We start from the raw sequence: 23,499 nt of genomic DNA, 5'->3' as shown, positions 1-23,499 counted from the left end.
ATAATTCTCTTCCACAAAAGAAACATTTTCTGTGTTGAATAGAAGCAACTACTGCTATTTGTTCACTATCGTCATTTTTGCACTCGCACTGTTCAACAGCAGCTACTGGTGATGAGGAAGATATTAACACATTGACTGCCAACTATGAGATAACTCATAGATTGCATTCTTTTCTAGGATGCCAACTAAAAGTTATCTCGTACTGTATTTACTTGCCATTTTTGTGCAGCTATGATTAAACTCTGAATATATCAGTGCTAATATTGATAGATGGCTTATGGGGAAAGAACAAAAAATCAAAGCTGGCTTGCATGAACAGAAAATTTATTAAAAAACAAACAGAAATATAATTATAAAAATTAATAACATAATATGATTAAATCGATTTGGCTTCTCGGACCAGAATCTGAAAAGTGCCATGGCAGTCAACGTGTTAACTATGAGGCAGAAGGATGTTCAGCAAGGAAATGGAAGGAAGCCTGTGATCAAGCTAGAGATTCTAATGCTCTAGCTTGATCATAGGCTTTTTCTAACAAAATACTGGCATTTTCTTATAACCATTCTCAAATGTGTAAGAAACCTCACCTCGGATGAATGCATCTCTAATATACTCATTTTTACATTCTTCCGCAGTAACAGACTTAAATTCACAATCCTTTCTCAGCTGTTTTAATATTTGTAAATATTCATTTACATACTCACCTGTTTGTTGAAATCTAGATGCTAAATGGTGCCGGGCAAATATTTCATTTCTTTTAGTAATGTACACTGTGTAAAGAAAAAGGGGGAGGCAGTTCTATAACTCCCATTCTACTGGGCCGATTGACAAAATTCAACTTGTGTTTTTCATGTCTTTGAAAGTGCGACTAAGGATATGTATTAGATTTATAAATAGCATTGTTCTAATATAGGTATTTTGACACAAAATCAGACTTTTTCTAAAATAACATACCAATTTTTTTCCATATTTCAATTGAATGACTCAAATTATGCCAAACTATCAAGTTTTGTAAAAATCGCACAAGTAGTTTTTAAAAAATTAGCTCTCAAAGTTTTAGCTCCTCAATGTTGAGTTTGGTATATATTTATTAATCTTTATTTTTTTATTAAACTTTTTTATTCTTCCTTTCACTTTTCAAAATGTATTTTCATTGCAAATAAAATTCACCATTTTTTGATTTATTTTAAAAATTTGTATTTTAAATAATTTAAAAAAATTTTTCAAAAAATTTTTGAATTATAATCTATAAAATTTTTACCATCATCTTAAAGTAGACGTATTTCTAAGCATACCTGCAAAAAATTACAGTTTTTTATTCAAAATTGTCGAAGATATAGGTGAATGTATATATCGGAGCGTTTTGAAATTTTCCATATTTGTTGAAAGCGATAAAACATCAGATGTGGTTTAAACACTTTCTAAAATTATTTGGAAATAGAAATGATACGAATTTTTTTCTGCTCATACACAATGTAAAAAGGTAGGAACGAGGTGCCTTTTTTAACGCTACGGCATAATAGAGACATTTGTTGCCTTAGCGTCATTTTATTGCACTGGGTTAGAGGCACTAGGTTAGTGGCAGTTAAATATCACACTAGGTTAGAGACATTTTGTTGCCCGGAATATCTAAAATTTTTCACCCCTTAGTACTGCTGCTTTGCAGCTGCACTGGTTGCCCTGGCTCTGATGCCAGCATTACTTTTGTTTTAATCTGTTGATATTTTTTGTCTTCCTAATTTTCAGTCATCGTGTACGTTTGACTAGTCCTTCATGAAAGCTTAGTAGCCAAACAAAAAGTTGTACAATGATCCACTGCTTGATCACTACAAATTTCAGGCAGTAATGTGAAATTTTGCTACCATTAATCTTTATTTTTAAAGGTCTGATTTTTTATTTTCTAAAGTACTCTGCCTACAGACTCCATTTCAAACTCCATTTGAGATTTTTTAACCTGCGTACACAGGTTAGGTAACCCAATGGAAAGTTGTACTATGTAACTGTTAGGCTGATAATTATTTATTTTAAACTTTCTTCTGAGCTATCTTATTTAGAAATTCAAGACAGTAAGACATTTGACCGCCTATATGAATCCACCAATTAGAATATGTTGGATTCATTCATCTGTTTGGCAGGAGCTTAAGAACTAAACTATTGTGCAGACATCTGTCGTGTTACAAAAAGGGTCCACATCGAACATCTGTACATGTCCATGGAAATCTGAAGAGTTACACATTCATGTTATATTTGCATTTGCAAAATAAATTCATTATAGTAGTGGCAGGTTTCTTTCTGTAACATTAGTTTCGATTTGCCATGCATTTGAAAAACAGCCTGGTTGAAGCCTGATGGAATATGTGTTCAACGAAGCATTTATATGGCCCGGCTTAAACTACTAGATTTATTAGCAATAGGTTATGTATGCCCAGAATTATGGTAATGATTTAAGAGGTGGTTTCGAGAATTTTCAATGATGTGCATGAACTTCGTTATCTTTGACCAAAATAATCAAGACAGTTTGAAAGATGGTTTGTTCAATGATGCATTATGAACTTAATTATCTATGTCCAGAATTATCAGGACAATTCGAGAGATACTTTCAAGAGTTTTCAATGATTCACATGAACTTCGTTATACAGGGTGTATCAGTACAGCATTGACAAACTTTCAGGAGAGATAGAGTACACCTAGATGATGGCAAATCACATAGGAATGCATGGTCGGAAATGTTTTCCTGTCACAATAGTGACAACACAAAAAAAGGAAAAAAAGGAAGGATACAAACAGTGAGACAAAACTTGTTTTATTATATTTAATACAGCAGAAACCTACAAATAAGAACAAAAACAACAATCGTCATTAAAGAAGGTGTTTGAAATTATGCCCCCAGATCGTGATGGCAGGCCTCTCATCTTCGCATGGAAGATCTGTATCACAAATGGAAGATGCAGGATGTGCGGTTCCTTAATTTTGAACATGTTCTTTGATGAGAATTGTTGTCTCTTTATGTTGATTTTTCTGTGTTTTTGTTGTACTTCGAATAATAAACATGTTTTCTTACTCCATTCATGTCCTTTCTTTCTTGACTTTCGTGTCGTCACTACCGAGTCAGGAAAGCGGTTCCGACCATACATTCCTATGTAATTTTCCATCATCTAGGTGTACTCTTTCTCTCCTGAACGTTAGTCAATGCTGTACTGATACACCCTGTATACGTCCAAAGTTATCGGGATGATTCAAGATATAGTTTTGAGAATTTTCAATGATAGGCCTGAACTTTATCTGCGTCCAAAATTATTGGGGTTATTCAAGAGATAGTTTCGAGATTTTTCAATGATGCGCAGTATACTGATTACTAAAGCATTCTGGCAGATTCTGTTAGATGCCACTCTGAAATTCTGTATCAGTTTAGGGACCATACATTCTGAAATTCTGTATCAGTTTAGGGCCGTCATGAGATATACTGATTATTCAGATACCAGTGAAATTGCAATCATTTCTTTTTTTTTTTTTTTTTTTGGTGAATTCTATACTGGGCATTGGTAAAAATAGTTGTTAAGAACAGTTTTGGGAAAAAATGTTTGATTTCTTAGGTCGGGATCCAAATATTAGAATGATTTCAGTATGTTGGCCATTATGTTAATTGTGTGGAGAAACAAAATTATTTTAAAGAAAAAGCCTGAACAATTTAATAGCTTATTTTTTAAATAAATATTCTTTCTCGAATAACAGTTTCTCTGCACTGTGCATTGATGTGTATTATTTAATTTATCCTTTCTAAAAGACTGCTCATGTCCCCCAACAAAAACTCATTTTTCTTTTCAATAATGATTTTTAATTTACTCAAATAACATTTTTTATGTAATTGTAAACCAATGAATATGCTTCCAATTCATTTTACTTCTACTAAAATAAAATAACAATAATTATAAATGAAAAGGTATGAAGGAAAGCAGAAAAAAATATTTGAGTTTCTCTACCTGAAGAAAAAATGCTCAGTTGCTTAGTACAAGAGTTACAAATTTTTATTTTCTTGGGACTTTTCTGAACACAAAACAGTAGATCTAAGATGTAGTTATTCATATTTATATGTAATCATGTTAATCACATATTCATTAATTTACTTCGAAAGTTTCTTTATATTCAAAACCTGTCTGGTTTTTTTTTTTGAAACAATATAAATTTGTACTTGTGGCTCTTGAATGTTCATAAAATCTATCATGCAGTTGGTTCCCATGGTCTTCAAGTTTGGCCATCTCTGGTATATATTGACTTGCCTTCGGGAGTATTCTCGGGAAACCCGCTAAGAATTTGTTCTAGAATATTTTCGCTCTGACTATGGCATATCGCCAATTTTTGTCAGTGAATGGGTGATTCCTTGCCACTTTCTGCAACCCTAAACCCACTAAGGGAAAATTTTTTCGGTCCTCGAAATGGACTCCGCTTTGAATTTGACTTCCTTGGTGCATCTATTTGTTTTCTTCAGTATCAACTCAAGCTAGGTTGAACACCAAGTTGTGTACTACACATTAACTTCAACAAAATTTTAAAACTTTAAATTTTGCTATGTGGCTGTGATTATTTTCTTTCCCCATGGTTCTGAAGATTCATGGTGCATTATGTCTGTAGTACACATACATGAAAAGAAACATTTTTCTAGATAAAGTATTCAACCGAATATTATGTTAAAGCCACGAATCTCGCACAGAGCATGATGTGTCCTGTTCAGTTACCTTGTACCAGTGGTACCTGATATAAATGAGTCTTAACTGTAGTTCCCAAGAGGGATGTTAGAAGAAGGAAGGAGAAGGGCGAACAGAAGACCTGGGTTTTGAAAGATCGAACATATTAGCAGCAGATAGGCTACAACAAGCTGGAATGTAAATTATAGAATTATGGTGAAATCACATTTAGGAAGTTTAAGTATGAGAACATGGCCTATGTTTGACAAATTTAATGAAGATTCTGTTCAAAATATATTATGAATAATAAATGCAAGAGGAAATAAAATGGTTGAAATGTAGATACAGATTGAATACACTGAATAAAAATAAAAATAATCACTTTACTAATTCAGAAATCAAACAACAAAAATCAGCGTTATATTTACAAAGTTTTCACAGGACTAGTTTCGATGGTTTTACCGAACCACCATCTTCAGCTGCAAAACCGCAAATGATTGCGGTTTTGCAAATCATTTGTGGTTTTGCAGCTGAAGATGGTGGTTCGGTAAAACCATCGAAACTAGTCCTGTGAAAACTTTGTAAATATAACGCTGATTTTTGTTGTTTGATTTCTGAATTAGTATTTATTCGGCGTGTTATTGTGTCTTAATCACTTTACTATTTAACTAGCCTCAGAGGGATAAACTACGTACAGTAGAAGAAGGGAGGAATTATGTATATATTTTTTAGATTTTCGGAGCTAAGTTCTAAAAAGCTACAGGGAAAAATATTCGAGAAAATTGGTATATGTAGTGAAATTGAAAAGTAGATTGCATTGATGTTGATTCATAATTGAAAACAAATTTAGCAGCCAAGATAAATTTAATAAGAAGTTGTAGCTGATTTAAATTATATTCCTTTTATTTTAAGTTAGCAGCCACAAATAACTTGTTGCACTAATCATGCCTGTTCTGGAACATTTACATTTGGTACTGTTTTCATAAGAGAGAACAGCAGTGCAGCAGTCTAGATAGGCAAAGAAGCAGAAAGTAAGTATGGCGTAATTCAAGGTGGGGCTTAATTCAAAAGGAGAGAGAAAGGTTTTGGTTTGCATATTTTGGCTCTAAGTTCTGAATCAGCTACATCATTGTTATTATGAAGAGGATAAAGAGGAGAAATATCGAAATGAAAATAAAAAAAATTAAGGGTTTATTGTAAATCTGAGTTTTGATTTACATATTTTTTTATCCACACGCACGTAAGTGCTCTGAGATTATAAAAACTACTGCAACTGTTACATTCTCTTTTTGTTGCCTACTCTTGCTAGTTAAAGGATGCCTCTAGGTTGGCTGCTTCTATTTATTATTAAAAATGTAATGCCTCATAATTAAAATTGTGAAGTGCAGATTGCTCCTCTTGGGATGTGCCATGCTGTAAGATGTGCCTGAATAGAGTAATCAGATGATAAAGTAATAAAAATATGTTTGGTGGATTACCAAGTGAGTTGTGATTCTTCAAAAGTCACATCTAGCAAATACTGACTGCTGACGAGGCTAATGATAGTAATGCATTGTTTTAAAAAAGTGTTGAAAGATGAAGGCCAGTGGGCACAAGGGGTTGGTCAGGATGTTGACCTTGTCTGGAGTCCTTGGAGTGCCCATGAGGAAGGAGTGATTTTTGCCAAGTTCTGGTAGACTATTCTGTCAACACTTTCCTAAGAAGCACCACTAATGCTGTTGGTGTTGCTGACCCTCTTGGGGTTGCTAGATGAGAATGGGGAAAAGTTTCCTCGCCAAGAAAGAAAATTATCGGTAAAAGAAGAACAGGAGCATCGGTGGGAACTTTTGAAGCGTAGCTTGGAAAAGAGAAGGTGCTGTCTTATACCCTGTAAGGAAGGCTGAAAAATAAGATGAAAGTGGCTGTTGTGAGAAAGGAGAGAGCTACTAATGCTGTCCAAAGATTCACCAAAAGAAGAAAAAGTTGTACTTAAATTTCCTTATTTTTTACTTTGTTTTTATAGATTTAGTATTAGGCACTCATGGAGGTCATGAAGAAAGTGGTAAGGTTGGATGCTGCTTCAGCCATTTGTATTGATGGGAAAAAATCAAGATGTTGGAAGTAAATTTCTTAGCTGTCACCTGGTGTAAATTTTTGTTCCAGAAGAAAATTCATAGTTAAAAATTTATTCTATTTATGTAATTTTGTTTTGTGGTGTGAAATTCCTGAATTAATATTTGGTTTTTGAAAATTGTCTCAAAAATAATCTTTGGTGACATCCTATTTTAAAATTTTACTATAGTAAATCTACTTCTGCTTTTTCTTGTAACTGAAAAAAAGATTTGCGTTGAAATTATAATTGTTAGAATTCTCTTATTGTGTTCCCGGTATCCCACCGGTCTATAAAGTTTTCACTAGATATTAATTAAGTGTTGTTACCTTGCAGAGATTATATTTGCAAGTAATCTTTATGGTAATACTTTTAAATGGGAAATTGGCCAACTTCCACATTGTATGATTAAAAGGTACGTTTCATTTTTTTTATTTACTAAATTGAGTGTACTGTAATGCTGTACTCTAATGCTATAACACTGAAACCAGATTTAAAGTGTGTTTCGTACTGAATAAATATTTGGATATTTTACTTAACTAAATAGGTGTATTCTTTTAATAGTTAGTTTTATGCCAACTGGACTATTACTGGGTTATATTATATTTTATACAAGGTGTAGTTGCTATTACCTTGCATGTTATAGACACTTTTACTGTGGGGTTTACCATAAAACTATATTGTTTGAGATGTTTAGATGCATTCACTACTTTTTAAAATGATATATAATATGTTATATCATCATCTTTTATGTGTTCAGTTTTGGGTATAATAAATTTATAGTGAATACTTAGATGAAATGAATGTTTATAGGAAATGCGCTTAAAATTTTTTTGGTTAGGCAAACTTTGTAGTAAACCTAAAAGCTAAATTGCAAAGGGAGTGAAAAAAATGTTGGAAATTGTAACATAATTTATTACAAAACTTCTTATAAGAACTTATAAGAATAATTTCTAAGAATTACATTAAAGAACTTTTTAGTGAGAGTAGTATTTTAGCTTACTATGTCATCATTTGCATTGAAAGACAAAGACAGTTGTTTGATATTTTAAGTCTTTTACAGTGGAAGCCACCTATTCATTACAGCATTAGCTGGGTGTCTTTCCTCGAACATGTTATTGCATAACTCGTTGGTTTTCTAGGACTTCTAATTAAGTTGTCTATCAACCTTTTGTAATTATTGAATTATCTCTCTTATTTGAACATTCTTTTCCACATTTTTATTTACCAAAGTACTTTTAGTGCACCATTTTTATGTACGAATTGTTTATGTTTTTGGTTGTACTGTACTTCTTTCATGTGGTTGTGCATCTATGGACATCTGCAATGTATTTCTGCTGATAGAAACACATTGAACAATATTAGTTCATTACAGCTGTTCCAAGGAAGAAATAACCACTTTGTTTAAGAAAGCTTTTGTTAATATTTCAGCAGTTTACTTCTTGGGAAAAGGAACTGAATTTTTTCTCTCAGAAATTCTTAAACAAAAGCCTTTTAGGTGTTTTGGACTCTAGGTTTTGCATTCTCCATTTTAATTATTTTTATATATCTAGAATTACAAATTAGATGCATATCTCTTTTTACATTAGTTTGAAATGCTTTGCAAGTTTCTTTTGGATGCTTTTGTGAAACATGTAGCCATAGTATTATTGCCTTTTCTTTATTATCAGAATAGGATTTTGTAATGTTTATATTCTCTACATTCTCTTACCCTGCATTTTCACATTTGTAACCTTTTTTCCTGTGGGGGGGGAAGAAGTATTAAGCAATGTTACCTTTTTAACTGTTGCTCAGTACCTGGATTTCATAGTGTTCATTTTATTTTATGTATATATAACTCTTGTTGCATTCTTCCTCTTCTTTCCAACAGCAATGAGCCCAAATTATGTCATAAGATTTCAGCAAAATGTATTTCCTGGATAGATGGTTTTGCAATCTTAAGTTCTCCCTGATTATGATTTTTAATGAAATCTTTAAGTCATAATACTTTCAAATGGTCTGGCATTTGCCATTTTTGCTGTAAACAAAGCAACATTTGTGAACACGTGATGCCTTATTAATTTATTAGTTCGTGACCCAAACACCAGAGTGAACTTATCATATAAATAGCTGAGACAGCCTGTCCTCTTAGGTCATTATAGCCTGCTTTTGACTTCCCCCTAAAGAATGAAAATTTGCAAGGGGTAATTTAATCATAATTTGCCATAGATGCATACTTTTATTTATCATAAGACGGGACAAATGTAAACTATAGGCTATCTACAGACAGCAGAGCTTCTTTGCAGAATCATTTTTAGGGGAGGTTTCATTGTGCTAAACTAGGGGTAATTTGAACATTCTTTTAAACTTCATATGATTTGTAGTACAGTCAAAAGTCGTTATCCGGAATGATCTATAATCCGGACCTCAAAGCTACAAACTTTCTGCGCATGTGTCAAAGCATAATGCGTTCACGCATGCGAGTAATAACCTTTACGCATGCGCATAATATGTTTATGTATGCGCGTTTAATGTATAACAGATGGTATAAGCTAAGCTAAAATTATCTAATTATCTATTTCAGTTAATGTTGCAGATAATGTTGTTCCTTAGTCTTTGAATTGGATCCGGCTTATTATTTTTTGCAGAGTGTTAGAGCAATTTTATAAAAGTAAGCTTGAACTTTCGATTATGTCAAATAGAATTTCCGATTCTGGAGCTGCCAAAGGATCTATCTACAAAGCGAAAGCATGTTTCGATGTCCATCAAACAAAAAGTGGAATATGTAAACGCTGCAAAAAATGGATAAAGGCATATCCTTTGTTTCTCTAACCATTCCGAAATCTGTTTATCAATTTCATGCTGCTCTGCGGGCGGGGAGGGGGGAAACATAGCTGTGCGCAATGAACTGGGAGTTGATCTGTTAGCACTATCCTTATCTTCAGTGCAGATGTTTTTATTTTATTGGGCTTATAATTCCTTACTAAATGTAGTATTTCATCTCAATGTACTCCGTCTTTGATATGATTTAAATCAAATTCCTCGTCATCATAAATATCACGAATACACATCAAATAGTTGTCTGGTTGCAATTTTCTAATTTCGACTATGCGTAATGCATGCTTTACGCATGCGTGCGTTGAAAGAAATGTTTAATAAAGTAAACAAATAAACATTAAGCTTTTTTTTATAAATTTTGATACCCTTTAGATCATAATTTCTCTTTATTTCATAAATTACGGTTTCATATTTTTAATTTTATAATTTCTGCGTGCCATCTTACCAGATTTAAACTGATGATCTATAATCCGGAATCGCCGAAGTCCCTATGAGTTCGGATTAAAGACTTTTGACTGTAGTTGCAAAAAGTGCAAAAGCTAGATTGTTCTGCCAAATGATTTATCCGATAACTGTTGGTTTTATATCTTTTTTGCCAAGTGGTGTTAAGATTTATTCACTGGTTATATTGAAATAAAAAGTAATATAAAGATTAAAAAAAATTAAGGAAGTATTGTTATCATAGGCCATATATATTTAACAGCACAACTATTATATTTCAATGTGTGAAATATTTAATAAATTTAAAACCACCACCTCCATATTCAAACATACATTGAGTAATCAAAATATGAGACACCTGTAATAACAGGTTGGTCCACCTTTAGCTTTGATTACAGCTGATATTCTGGGCATGGCCTCAGCATGTCCTAATATAATTCCTGAGACCATTAGCCCATTCTTATGTAATTGCAAGTATATGTTCATTCAGATTGGGTGGTTGTATCTCTAAGCATTGAAGTGATATTTCTATTTCATCCCACAAGTGCTGAATGGGTCTGAGGTCAAAGGACTGAGCTGCCTGTGAATGTAATTTGAATTAGGAATCATACTCTTTAAACCAATTTAAAAAACCAGTCTTGCATGCTGACAAGATACATTGCCCCATTGAAAGTGATTACATGCATCAGGAAATTGAAGCCAAAACAAGTTGACATGATCAGCAGTGATATGGAGGTAATCTGTGTTGAATGTTGTTTCTGGACATATCAAATGGAAATATACGTCTGGGGAAAAAAAAAATCTCCGTTAGACCTTTACTTCAAGGGAAAACATCTTCCTTAGTCCTTTACTTCAGGGAAAAGAAATCTTCCTTAGACATTTACTTCAGGGAAAAAAAATCTTGCTTGACTAACATTTTCCAAACTTTTTTCAAGTAGGGACCACTTTTATAAGTTAAAATGTTGAGCGAAACATCATATTGTTGTCCTCTTCAAGATCTATGTTTTTAACATACAAACAAATTTATATTCTTTCTAATAATTAAAGTCTAGAGTTGGGATAATCTTCCCTTTAGCTAAATAAGTAAATATTGATATTTCCATTAATGAATTGGGTGCTGATTCTTGCAAGCCTGTTTTATGTTTGGATGTATACTAGTAAGAAACGTCTTAGTCATTGTGCTTTAAATCCATCTTTTGTTGTTCAGAATGGAGTGAGAAGTCCATAGGTAGGGTAACTAGCCTTGTTCTTATTTTGTTTTCTGCACAGTGTAGCAGGAAATGTTCATAATACTAAGATGTCTCTCCTCCAATCATCAAGTGTCCAATTTAGGTACTTCTGGGACCACAAGAACTGCAATTTCATGTTTTTAGTTATAGTGTTGGTAACCTGATGGTCTTCTGTTGTTAGAACCCATTGTAAGGTCAGTTCTGTTATGGTTTTGACATGCTTTATGATGTACCTGTGTTAACCTGCAGATAAGCTGCCCTTTGTCATGTTGTTGCCTTCCTGTTGCTACAGATGAGTTGTCAGCCACTTGTCATTGTTTGTTCTCATTCACAAGCATTTTCCAACCAGAAGTGTTCTCATTCTGAGAATTTTTTTTTGACCAACTGTCACTTTCTAAACACTGGAGATACCATTGCATAAACAAAACCTAGAACATTAGCCATTCTAAAGATTTTGGAACTAAGTCTGTCAACCTTGATAATTCTTATTCAAAGTAACTGAAATCTGTTGCATTACTTGTTTTCATTCTAACTGCAGTGATAACTATTTCTTCTGAAAATGAGAATGCCTGATATAAACATTTCCTGGCTAACTATGTCAGTTAGTAGATTGGTCCCATATCACAAAAGAGTGTTGCGAATACTTTGTATCTCAGTATATATATATAAATGTAGTAAGCTCACCGAAAAGTTACCAAGAGCTGCTGCTCCAAAAAGTTCAACACGTTTTAAAAAAATTAATACATATGAAAATCAAACCATTAAACATGAAAGAGGGAGCTAGCCTGCTTTACAGTGTCTTTTAGGCGAGCTTACTACATTTTTATATTTTGCTTATTTTGCAGCATATTGCTCAAGATGTTTTCTAGACCAAAATTAGTTTTTCAAAATTGTAATTACTACCTTGCTTGATATATATATTATATATATATATATATATGTTGGCCTTAAAATGTGAGTTATATGCATTTAAAATATTTTATACTTGAAATATATTAATTAAATCATTGTAATACACTTATGCATTTTAAAGAGGTTAATTTTTATGCACTCAAATATTTTTTTAAAAAAATATTTGAATGTGTCTATTATTTGAAATATTTATCATGCAAAATTTGCTAATTATATCCTTTTAATGCACTCTGATGTATTTTGGAATTGTTAATACACATATTCAAGCATTTATTGATTGCTTTGAAATGCCCAAAGATCAGAAAGTGAAATCATGCAACTGTTGGTTAATTGAAAATTTTTTTAAATATTTTTAGTAGTTTTTCTTTGAACTGTTTCTACTTTTCCTGGTTGGCAGTAAAGTCTTTCTGTGGGAGTAGTACTAATGAGAATGGCTTTCTTATTTTTTAACTAATTAGAGTGGTTCGCAATGAAAGATAGTATCTAGAAGTAAAACTAGAAATAACTTTCTGAATACTTTTTAATCTCTCTTATAATCCTGAGGAATACAGTATAAAGTTTGCATGTGTTAATTTCATTTGTTTCTGGAATTCATGATCTACTATAGGATTATTTCAGTATTTTTAACTTCTTAAAATTTGTTTCTTCTAAATGAGACCAGAAAAGCCATCTGCTTCTTTTTTATTCTGATTGCGTAGTAATCTCATCTGAGTTATATTTTTATCAAGTCATAAATTTTTCTAGTTATTTTAAACTGTTTGTACCTGTGTTCTCTTACAAAAGTAACAGTGTGACTGTATAACTTCCATGACTCTTGTTTACTTAATTCTGAAAGATATATGTCTGTGCCTGCAATTTTTTAAATGGACTGAAATGTTGCTAAGGGGATATTGAGTTAGTGCAGACCAGAATAGTTTCTGAGACATGCCCAACATTCTTGTCTCCTTGTAGTAACTACAGGTGTGAGCAGCTACGTGCTTGTTTCAGACTGATGTAATCGAATATGGTAGTTGAAAATAATCGCTACAGAACTTAGTGTACTGTGAAGTCTCATCAATGGAATTGGTAGGACTAAACTAATCCCCTAACATTTTAGGTAATAACACTTCCCAATAAATGTTTACTGGACATTTAAAAAACAATGAAGAGAATGTTATTTTACCTGTTGAGATCATGCATTGTTATGCTGTAGTCAGATTTATGTACAAATCTGGATGATTTTAAGTTGAGTTTGCTCTACATTTGATTGACTAGCTACTCTTTACGTTCTCATAGCCATTTTAAGTATGCTCTTAAGTTGCTAGAAATTTTTATTTTCGTATTTTTAAAAAATGTGTTACTGAAACTTTCAGTGTTCTGTTTTAGTGTGTATTCATGATAGTATTTCTATGATAGTTAAAATAATTCAAAGTATAATGTATTGATTCACATGACACAAGAAAAAGCCTTCAAAGTAAAATATGTTGATTCAGTAATTTGAAGTTCCATACTCTGGAGAGAGGGATTTTTGACAATGTTTTATCGCCATTTGTCTTCATCAGAAAGACGCAAAACTTCAACTAACAGTTAAAACCAACCATATCTTTACATTTAAAACAGGAAAACACATCTTGCAGGAGTCTAAATGTTTAAACACACGAATCAGTGCTACATTTTTCAAAGGCCGCAGTTGTTTCAGCTATCCAAGAAACAGTATGTTTATCATTCTTCTTAATATTTTAAAAGAGAATGAAGCAGAACTTGTGTAATGGCTTCGTTAGGCAAAAGTCGTCAACAGAAATTCAGCAGCATTAACAAAATCGTCTTTATTTCAGACATTACTATAGGTTTAATTAAGTTAGAAAGTATTGCAGTTTAAGGAAGAGGCTATCAGCTGAGTGAAGAAATGATACGATGACTTTCTTAGAATACATTTAGAGGGCTTCAGTTTAAACCCATACTTTTGCAATCTACCAAAAATCACATGTAGGTGGCTGTCATGCTCGTCTTTATTTGCTGAAGCCACAAGTAAATAATCAAAATAAGGAATGCAAAAGTCTAAGCCAGAAAGTACTCGATGAATAAATTTTGGAATGTTTGACATATGTTACACGAATGAAGCGAGTTTTAAGGAACTCAAATAATCCAAATGGGAGTAGTTACAGCTGTTTTAAGCATGTCCTCGGGGTTAACAGGGATTTGATGCTATGCACTAGCCCAGGGGTCTCCAAACTACGGCCCAAGGGCCAAATCTGGCCCGCGAAATTTAATAATCCGGCACGCCAGGGGTTTCTTTAAAATAATTTTTTAAAATTTAAAGTAACAAATAACATACACATTAAATATTTTATAATAACAGCCAATCTAGAAATGCGTTGCCTATCATGCGCGTTGTATATAAAACATAATATGGACATTATACAATCATTTCTAAATTTACTATGAGGGAAATACGCTCTATATAAAATCTGATGTGGACACACATGGATTCCTCATTCAGTTCTCACTTCGTGACGAGGCAAAAATACATAAAAACTCAAAACATCTTCAAACAAAACAGGAGTTGAAAATGTAAACAAATAGCGACTTTAGTAGGCTTAGTAGCACTTAAACAACTTTTAAAATATTGATAATTCTACAACTATTGCATGCAGATTAAATAAAGTTATAAAAACCTTAACCCCCTGAGTCACTTCGAAAGCAAAAATCGCACAATCTACAAGCATATAAGACTAAAAAACTAAACTCCCCGTCTCCAGTAACAGATTGGGTAGATATACATAGAGTTCTGATGCAGCCGATTGCAAACAAAAAGGGAGGTGCGCAACTACATGTTATACATGTCCCATATACAAAATTTCAACGTTTTGAGGCCACTCGTTTTCGAGTTATGTGAGATACCTGCATACGTACGTACAGACATCACGAAAAAAATCTCTTCTGAATCCATTTTGAGAAAAAGATTCATTTATTCTGTCCGTACGAACAGATGTCACGCCAAAAAAAAAGTTCAAATGGATTCGCGAGAGAGAGAGAGAGGTCAAAATGGATATTTTCGTTGACATATGATATCTGAAATTTTTCGCAATTACAATACTTCCCTTACTTTGTACAAGGAAGTAGAAAACTCTCATTGTACTCTTTACAAGAATAAAGGTTTCGTGTGTTATCTTTTCTAGTTTCATAGTAGCATTCTAAGTTGCTTCATAGAAATTTTCAGTAGTGATTTTATTTAAATCTTAATTTTTCTATATATGTTGTAATTTATTTTAATTTTCGAGATTTTTTTTTTTTTTTTTTTACAAAAAATTTGCTTATGGAACGAATGTTTGCAGCTGATCAAAATGTAAACAAAATGCGCTGATAAATCGATTGAAAAGCAAAGTACATACTAAACCGAAGAAATCTCTAATATTCTTGGACAAAATTATATTTTTGCAAATGTTCAAAAACAGCTTTAAGAAATTTATGTTAGGTGAAACTGCATGAAAGTCTAAAAAACAAGGATCTCTTTGTAAGATCATAGCGTATAGATCCAATCACAAAAATCTCACTGCCTCGTTTAAAAACTTCTATGCTGTTCATCATAGTTGCATCGCCATGGATGATGAACTAACTGGATCTTGGCCCTCGAAGCTTCGTTAAAGCCCCAATATGGCCCGCGGGCTGAAAAGTTTGGAGACCCCTGCACTAGCCAAATCAAGTGTCGAAAAGTATTTAAAAAAAAAAAAAAAAAAAAAAAACCCTGTGCAGTCCTGAATCTATGATACGGAATAACAGTCACGTCTTTCAAGCAGCCGTATTCACTGCTGGGGTCCCAGTCACCATGTCTTATGGACCACGTGAAGTGGGCTGGCCCAAGCACTTCTGGGTGCGCAAACTCCTGCAGTGCTACCTGGAGTAAATCTGGTGACAAATGATGAAATTTAGAAAATACAAGGGAAACTTTAGTTTCAACATAATGGAAAATTGTCGAAGTTTCAGTATTGTTGGTTACATAGGAAAGATTAGTAAGTTAGGATACTCGGCTAGTAATTTATCAAATTTAGAGTAGCGAAGATGTACAGATATGCCCAAATCAAATCAGCTCTTAAACAATTTGCCATGTGATGACAAACTAGTCTCGGAATCAATAAGACAATTATTAGCAATGTCAACAAGTAGTCCATATTTCTTAAGGAAGTCAGCAACCTAAATTGGCTGATTAACATCCGCAACGACAAGTAACCAAGTAAAAGTGCGACATAAATTTGAATCCAGAGTAAGATGTTTAGTGGCAAATATGGTAATCTTAGTTCCATTTGTAGCAAACAAAACTAAAGGCTTAGAATACTGAGTATATGTTTTTTTGGTAATGCTGACAAATCCGTCCCAGTATCAATTAAATATTTAAATTTTGACAAGGATTGGCCAAAAGTGTACAATTGACCCTTCAAATGCCACCTTGGCCAGCAAGCAATTTGAAATTTCCTGTTTTCTGATGGGAACATGGATATTGACATTTCCTTGCACACTTGTTAAAATTTACATGATAGAAACAAACATCATCTGTTTGCTTTTTTATAGCGATTAGTGCATTCATGCAACTTACTGTGCCCATATGAATGCTGAAAATTGCTCTTAGGACTGCGAGAATTACATCCTAAGGCAGTAGTTAACTCACCAACTTGCTTTGCCAAATGAGTTATAACAGATTGACTTGGCTGAGGGGTCACAACAGCTGTATTCACATGAGTGAGATGCGAGGTCAGTAATATTATCAGCGACCATAACAAATTTACTCAAATCATCTTCACTAAAAGGAGCCAAAACAGATCATGTTTTATAGCAAGCCACAAAGATCTTAACAAGGGTTCACCTATGGTATCACCTGCTAAAGTGTATATGAGTCAACAACTGAGAAGGGCACTGGTCATCAAGCTCAAGACCTTGTAACAGAGTATGAATTTTTGATGCTTCACTTTCAGAATGTATTGCAATCAATCTTTGTTTTATGGCATCATATTTTCCTGTAGCAGGAGGTTTCAGAATGATATTACCAACAGAATTAAGTAGAGAATCCACAGCAGCAAAAATATGGTTAAATTCTGTTAAATTCAAAGTTGTATTTGAAACAGAAAGCTACGATTCCAATCTAGCAAACCATAAGACAGGGCTTGTTTTCCAAAAAGGCAGTCATTTTACTGAAATATGCGATAGCTGCATAACTGCTAAGATTTTCAGTTGAAAAATCATCTGTAGAATTTTCATTACACAACATGATTGTTAAATGTAGAAAAGGTATACAGTTCTAAGAAGAAAAATATCAATACTAAAGCATGGTATAAAAGGATAGAAGATCTATTACACGTCTATAACCATTAGGGATACACATAAGAATGAAAAACACATGAATATTAACAAAATGTAAAATATTCACCTCATAAAAACATTCTGTACATGCTATCAATAAGAAAAAAAACTCACTCTGATGAATGCCAAGAACACATAATAAAAATATTTTCTTTAAAAAATACACTTTAAAGATATTCTAAAAATATTTCAAAAATCCAATAGAATTATCAGCTAAAAGTCTTTTTTTTTTTTTTTTAAACACTTACTCTTAAATTCCAAATAAACAATCATATGAAAAATAATTTAATTCTACCCTATATTCGAAGAATGGATAATTTATAAAATAATTCAGTTTCCATTATGACACAAAAATTGATGAAAATCTTCACCAAAATCTTCTTAAGAATCATTCATACTGACCTCAGTGAAATCACAAAATCCATTCAAGTTGCTCAAAAATTCCTCAAACATAACTGCAGCATACTCCATGCAGATAAGTTTTGGACCTCAGGATTTTATAACTGGAGAAGCATCTTCCATATAAAGTAATGGGCGAAATCGCAACCAGTTTTCAAGGCAGGTATAGTTACAACGTATAGTGCACCAGTGCAATTCTTACTTCAGGTCAGCAAATATGACACATATGCATATTGCACAGCAAAGATGAATTTTGCCACTCACTGCAATGAGGATTTCTGCCATAGACCAAGTAAGATCAGCAAGTCCCATGTAAGAGGATTATGCCACAAGCAAGCTATAGAACTGCTTTCAGTCAGCCCGTTAATCTTTTGACAGTATCATAATGCTGTAATCATGATTGCCTATCCATCATATTCTTTCAGATATTATACTTTTAAAAGAAGCTCTATCAATAACACTGGGGAATAATTTGTAACATGATTTCTGTTGAGTTTGATTTTTGTGTCATTTTAAATAGGCATGCTGATTTCAAAACTGTAGTTAGTTTTCCTCTACCACAGCAAGTTTTTTCTCTGCACCTTATGTGAATGTGACAATTCTCCGCAACATCGAGCTTGAATCTCCTATTATCTGCCGTAAACCCTCAGATTGGCACTGGGTGAAATGACAGTGTAGGAGACCAACGACAGTTGCATACTTGTCTAGATTAGTTCAGTTACACCTGAGATACAGTAGTGAGACTGTGCTGCTCCGATATAGTGAAGTGCATTCCAGTGTTGAGTCCGAGTTCTTGTTTGTATACAAGGTTAGCAGTGATTAATTTTTATTTATGTATTCTTGTATGTGAATTGAAACCTTTCCTTATGCCTGTCTCTGCTACTTTGTGTTGTATGTGGTTAAACAGTCCCGATTTGTTTTGTTATGTATGTGGAAATTTTTCCATTCCTAGCATTCTTAAACTTTGTCACAGTATCAAAATTGTTAATAAAATATTTAATAAGGATAGATATGTTGATTATTTTTCTGTGCTGCAGCCGAAATGACCCAAATAAAAGAGTAAGATTTGATTCTGGTATGCCTTAATAACCTAAAATTAAATAAAATATAAACATTGATTTACCCATGTGTAGTACCAAAGAAGAAAGCGTAGTATCATCACCTATGAAACATTTATTCGAAACCTACGAAGTGTAGCATGCACATTGATAAATATTTGGTCACCACAAACCTACATAACTAACACCAGTCATAAAATAACATTTGTGACTTCGTCGTAAAAGAATAACATAGCAAAGGATATGAAATCTTGAAACATTGCTAACATCACTAATTCCAAGTCTTAGCAAGACAACCTGTTGCCATTTTGAAATGGAATTCTCAGTGAAAAATATGAGAGCTTGCCATCACACGCAGCCAAAAGACAAATATCAGCACATTTGCCTATTTTTGCCTATTTTAAAATGAGAATTGGTGCTCAGGGGAAGTCATGGTTCCCTTGCAAAAGTGTGTAAGGAGTGCATTGAGAGTTTATGGATGTGGATTGAAGGGAACATATTCTAAATTTCCATTTAGTATACCTATGATTTGCTGAGAGCCCGGAGATCACTCAAGTGATTATTAGATGAAAACAGCAGGATATAATGAGAAAAACGGATATCAAATAGAATACCATCAGCTGTATGACCATTGCTTTACCCAGATAAACTCTCAGTGCCAGTTTTCAAAGCATTGCCCACTTTGGAAATATAGGAATACAATTCTGGTGAATATAGACTTGAATCCAATTATGAAGATTTTGAAATTGAAGATGATGCCATTCGTAAGGGATTTGACTAATGTGAGTTGAATGATGTAGCACAATTGAATGATTGGGACTGTACAAAAAAAGCTTCAGAGCTGTTAGCATCTAGACTGCATGAGAAAAATTTGTTTGGAAAAGGAGATAGGTATCCATCCTACTTTCAGTCAAGAGAAGTGTGTTTCTGCAGTACATTCAAAGTGATGATGGGTTAATGTATTGCCATAACATACTTAGTTTCATGGAAGAATTGGGAATTTCAGCATATAATGCAACTCAATATGATTGTTGATCGATGGCTCAAAGTGGAGCTTGAAGTGTGATCACCTACACACTGGAAATATATTTGGTGCAGTCTCAGTATAACATTCAGTTTGTGTGAAGAATATGAAGACATAGAGTCATCAATTTGTTGCAATATCTCATGCACCAATGGATCATATACGTTGACATTAAAATGCTCTGTTTCCTTCTTGGTCAGTAAAGTAGGTTTATTAAGTATCCCTACTTTTTGTGTACATGGAGTAGCAGAGCTTGTGAGAAGCATTGGGTGCAGTCAGATTGGCTGCCAAGATCTGACCTGAAACCTGTTGATCCAGATATTTCTACATCAGCCACCTGTTGACCAAAAGGACATTTTATTTCCACCTCTGCATATAAAACTGGGTCTAATGAAGCAGTTTGTTAATGCTTTGCCAATTGATGGAGACTTGTTTAAAATACCTCATTTTGGCATATACTAGCCTGTCATTTGAAAAGATAAAGGCCAATGTGTTGGATGGTCCACTGATTCGGCAGCTCCTAAAGATGAACATGTCAGCAGAATAATGACAGAACTTTAAAAGAATGATTGGTTGGTATTCAGTAACATTGTCAAATACTTTCTTGGAAATACACAAGCACAGAACTGCAGCAAAATTATCCAGCAACTTTAGATCTTCAAAATGCTTGACAGCAACATGAGCATCGAATTGCGTTTTTTATATAGCTGTCTTGATAACTCCCAAAAAATCTTGGTGCAGTTAGAGATGAACAGGGTGAGTGATTCTACTAAGTAGTAGGGGTTCTACAGGGTACTGGGCTCTGATAATAGAGGGGAAAAAACTCCTAGGTGAACCAGGATTTTACTTCTAGTAAAGAGGTAATTTTCCTGAACAAAATTATGTACCATGTATACCTGCGTATAAGTCGACAATGTTAAGAAAAAATCAATATTCGAAGTAGGTGATCGACTAAAAAAAAAAAAAAAACTTTCGTCGCCGATTGACGACATGTTGCCAAACTTGATTATTAAATATATCGTTCATACAGAAAAAAACAATTTTTATTTACCCTTTCCATTTTATTTATTAGACCAAAGAGGCATTTTGTGTTGATTCACCACAAGCGTTGTTTCACTTTTCAAATTATTACCACCAAATATTATCACCCTGTATTATATTTAAAGAAATTAAATAATAAAGAATCTGCATAAATGTATGTATGTTTCTCGCATTGTGATAAAACAATGTTACCTAGAGCCATCAAATTTTGAATAACGTAATCCTTCTGCGAATATGGGCATCTGGAAGCGCAAATTTTGAATTTGTTTTATTATCGATTTCATATTTTGAAAAACTTTAACGAATTTTTGATTAACAAACTCGAGGATTTTAAAGCGAACAATGGCAACGTTGTATAGAAAAAACATTTTTATCTCCTGCACGTGAGACTGTGTATCGGAAATTCTACAGATATGCTCATTTTAAAATTATTTTACGATATTGCTCTTGGACTGAATTTTATGGTTTAATTGCAAAGAACATGATACGTAATAATTAAAGGTAGCACACAAAATGTTATAAATATGCCCCTTTGGACGTAATTTAAAATCTGAAACCTTTCAGATTATAAATCTGTACTCTTACAGTTAGAGCATGATCCAATTTATGCCTGCAGTGTTATATTTATTAAATTTTTTGATAGAATAATAATTAATTTAAATCATTTTTGAAAGCTGTTTTCACATACTTTATATAAGTATGTTCAACCAGGTGGAATCAGTACGTACAAATGTAAATTTTATTTAAAAAATTTCAACACAAATTTTAGACCCCCGAACCTAAGTAATCACATTCAAGCACCTATTTCTATTGCAAAAATAGATTTTAAAAATAAAACATTGGCAGGGTAAACACTGAAAAAAATGTCTCACAGGGGCAATAGTATGAGATCTAAACTGGTCTTCAAAATTCAAGATTTCACTGTTGATTTTTATAAGCTTCAGTTTTATGTTCTTGTGTTTCATATGTTACAATTCATGCATTTACCACAATTTAAATACTTTTATATACTGCCTCTGAAGGGTTTAAGAGACAGGTTACTTATTTAAATAGAATGATTTATTATAACATAAAATGAAAAATTATGTACTTAGGTATGATCACTATGGTTTCCTTTACATTTCCATTTTTCAGACCTGTACCTGAAGCGTATTACACATTGTTATACTTGCTAGTAGTCATATTCAAATAACTCTTCATATCTAATCTCTTGTGTTGAAATCCACAGTATGCTGCTGATTATGTATGTTCTCAGCTAGCAAGTTACCCTTGAGATTTGCACATTTCTCTCCAGATACTCTGCTTCATAGCCTTAAGTACATTGACAGAGAATTATGGTTATGGTAGAGAGTAGTTGACCTTTTCCCATTAAATTTGTATTCACTTGCTCTTAGCATTCTTCTTATTCTTATTGGTGCTGAATTAATTGTATGTTTCACTGCTTTAATGAAAAAAGTGTGAATTTTATTTCTATCATCCCTTCAACTAGTACTGGTTGAGAAACTATTCTGCTGTCTTTTGTATAGTAGACCATAGTCTTCAAACTTTTTTGACTTGGGAAATCCTAGAAACAATTTTTGCAATTTAGGGACCGTCCCCTCAAATAATGTATTTGTATATATGCAAATAGGTAGGTAGATACACATATATATTATAAAAATCCTACCATTTTAGAAAGTAAATGTTAAAAACGTTAAAAATGTATGCATTGTGTTCACTTTATATATGGAAAGTAAAATGAATCGTTAATTCATTATAGTTTTGCTTATAAAAGCTAATCTACTTTATATTTTTGTATGCTACAATAACAATAGAAATAAAATGGAATTATTTAATTTTGCAGTCCACATGATATTTAAAATATCTTTTAAATTTTGATTTTTACTTGCGAAACTACTAGCAAAGTTGTATGGAACTGGAACACATTATAAAGTCTATAAAGTGTCATAATTCCTTATTTTTCTTACATGGAGAGAAAGAATGCTGTAATATATATTTTCAATTGCTTAATTGCACAGCGTAGTGTATAATATGATTTGTTATGGTTTTATTAATGCTGGTTTATCTTTCACTGTAGAATTCATCAATTTATCTTGACAATCTTGTAGAATTCATCAATTTATTATGTGTGTTATGTGGATGTCCTGTTTTGTATAGTGTGAAAATAATCAATGACCTAGAATATCCACAGTATGTTTTGGAATGCATTTCTTATAGATATGGGGCCATTTCTGTTTTGCTGTTCTGAGATACCTATATCGTCTTTTCTTTACAGTCTTAATTTGGAGTATGTCTTCTTGGTTACCTCCTTATTGTGTCCCTGCTCTTGTTTTTCAATCCTAAAAATTTCTCTACTTTAAGCTTTAATTTTTTTACTCCATTTCTGAGCAACTAATCTGTTTATTGTTTAGCTTAGGTTTTGTGTCTTTTCTGTGACATGTGCTAGGTGTGGGATCCAGGTAAGCTTTTTGTCTAGGG

General features: G+C 32.9%; 1 long non-coding RNA gene across 1 annotated transcript in view; it reads left to right on the top strand.

Annotated features, from left to right (window-relative positions):
• Positions 1 to 23,499, top strand: part of LOC118196798 (uncharacterized) — a 57,683-nt gene that overhangs the window by 23,168 nt on the left and 11,016 nt on the right. Inside the window, exon 2 of the long non-coding RNA XR_004759466.2 lies at positions 7,106 to 7,184. This is a non-coding gene — a long non-coding RNA (uncharacterized LOC118196798). The remainder of the gene's footprint in view (positions 1 to 7,105; positions 7,185 to 23,499) is intronic.

Source organism: Stegodyphus dumicola, chromosome X2 (assembly GCF_044657685.1).
Source record: "Stegodyphus dumicola isolate Sdum_Otavi_A_Nest chromosome X2, ASM4465768v1".
Taxonomy (NCBI): domain Eukaryota; kingdom Metazoa; phylum Arthropoda; class Arachnida; order Araneae; family Eresidae; genus Stegodyphus; species Stegodyphus dumicola.
The sequence above is the reverse complement of the archived record's forward strand: the minus strand, read 5'-3'. Positions and strand labels throughout refer to the sequence as shown.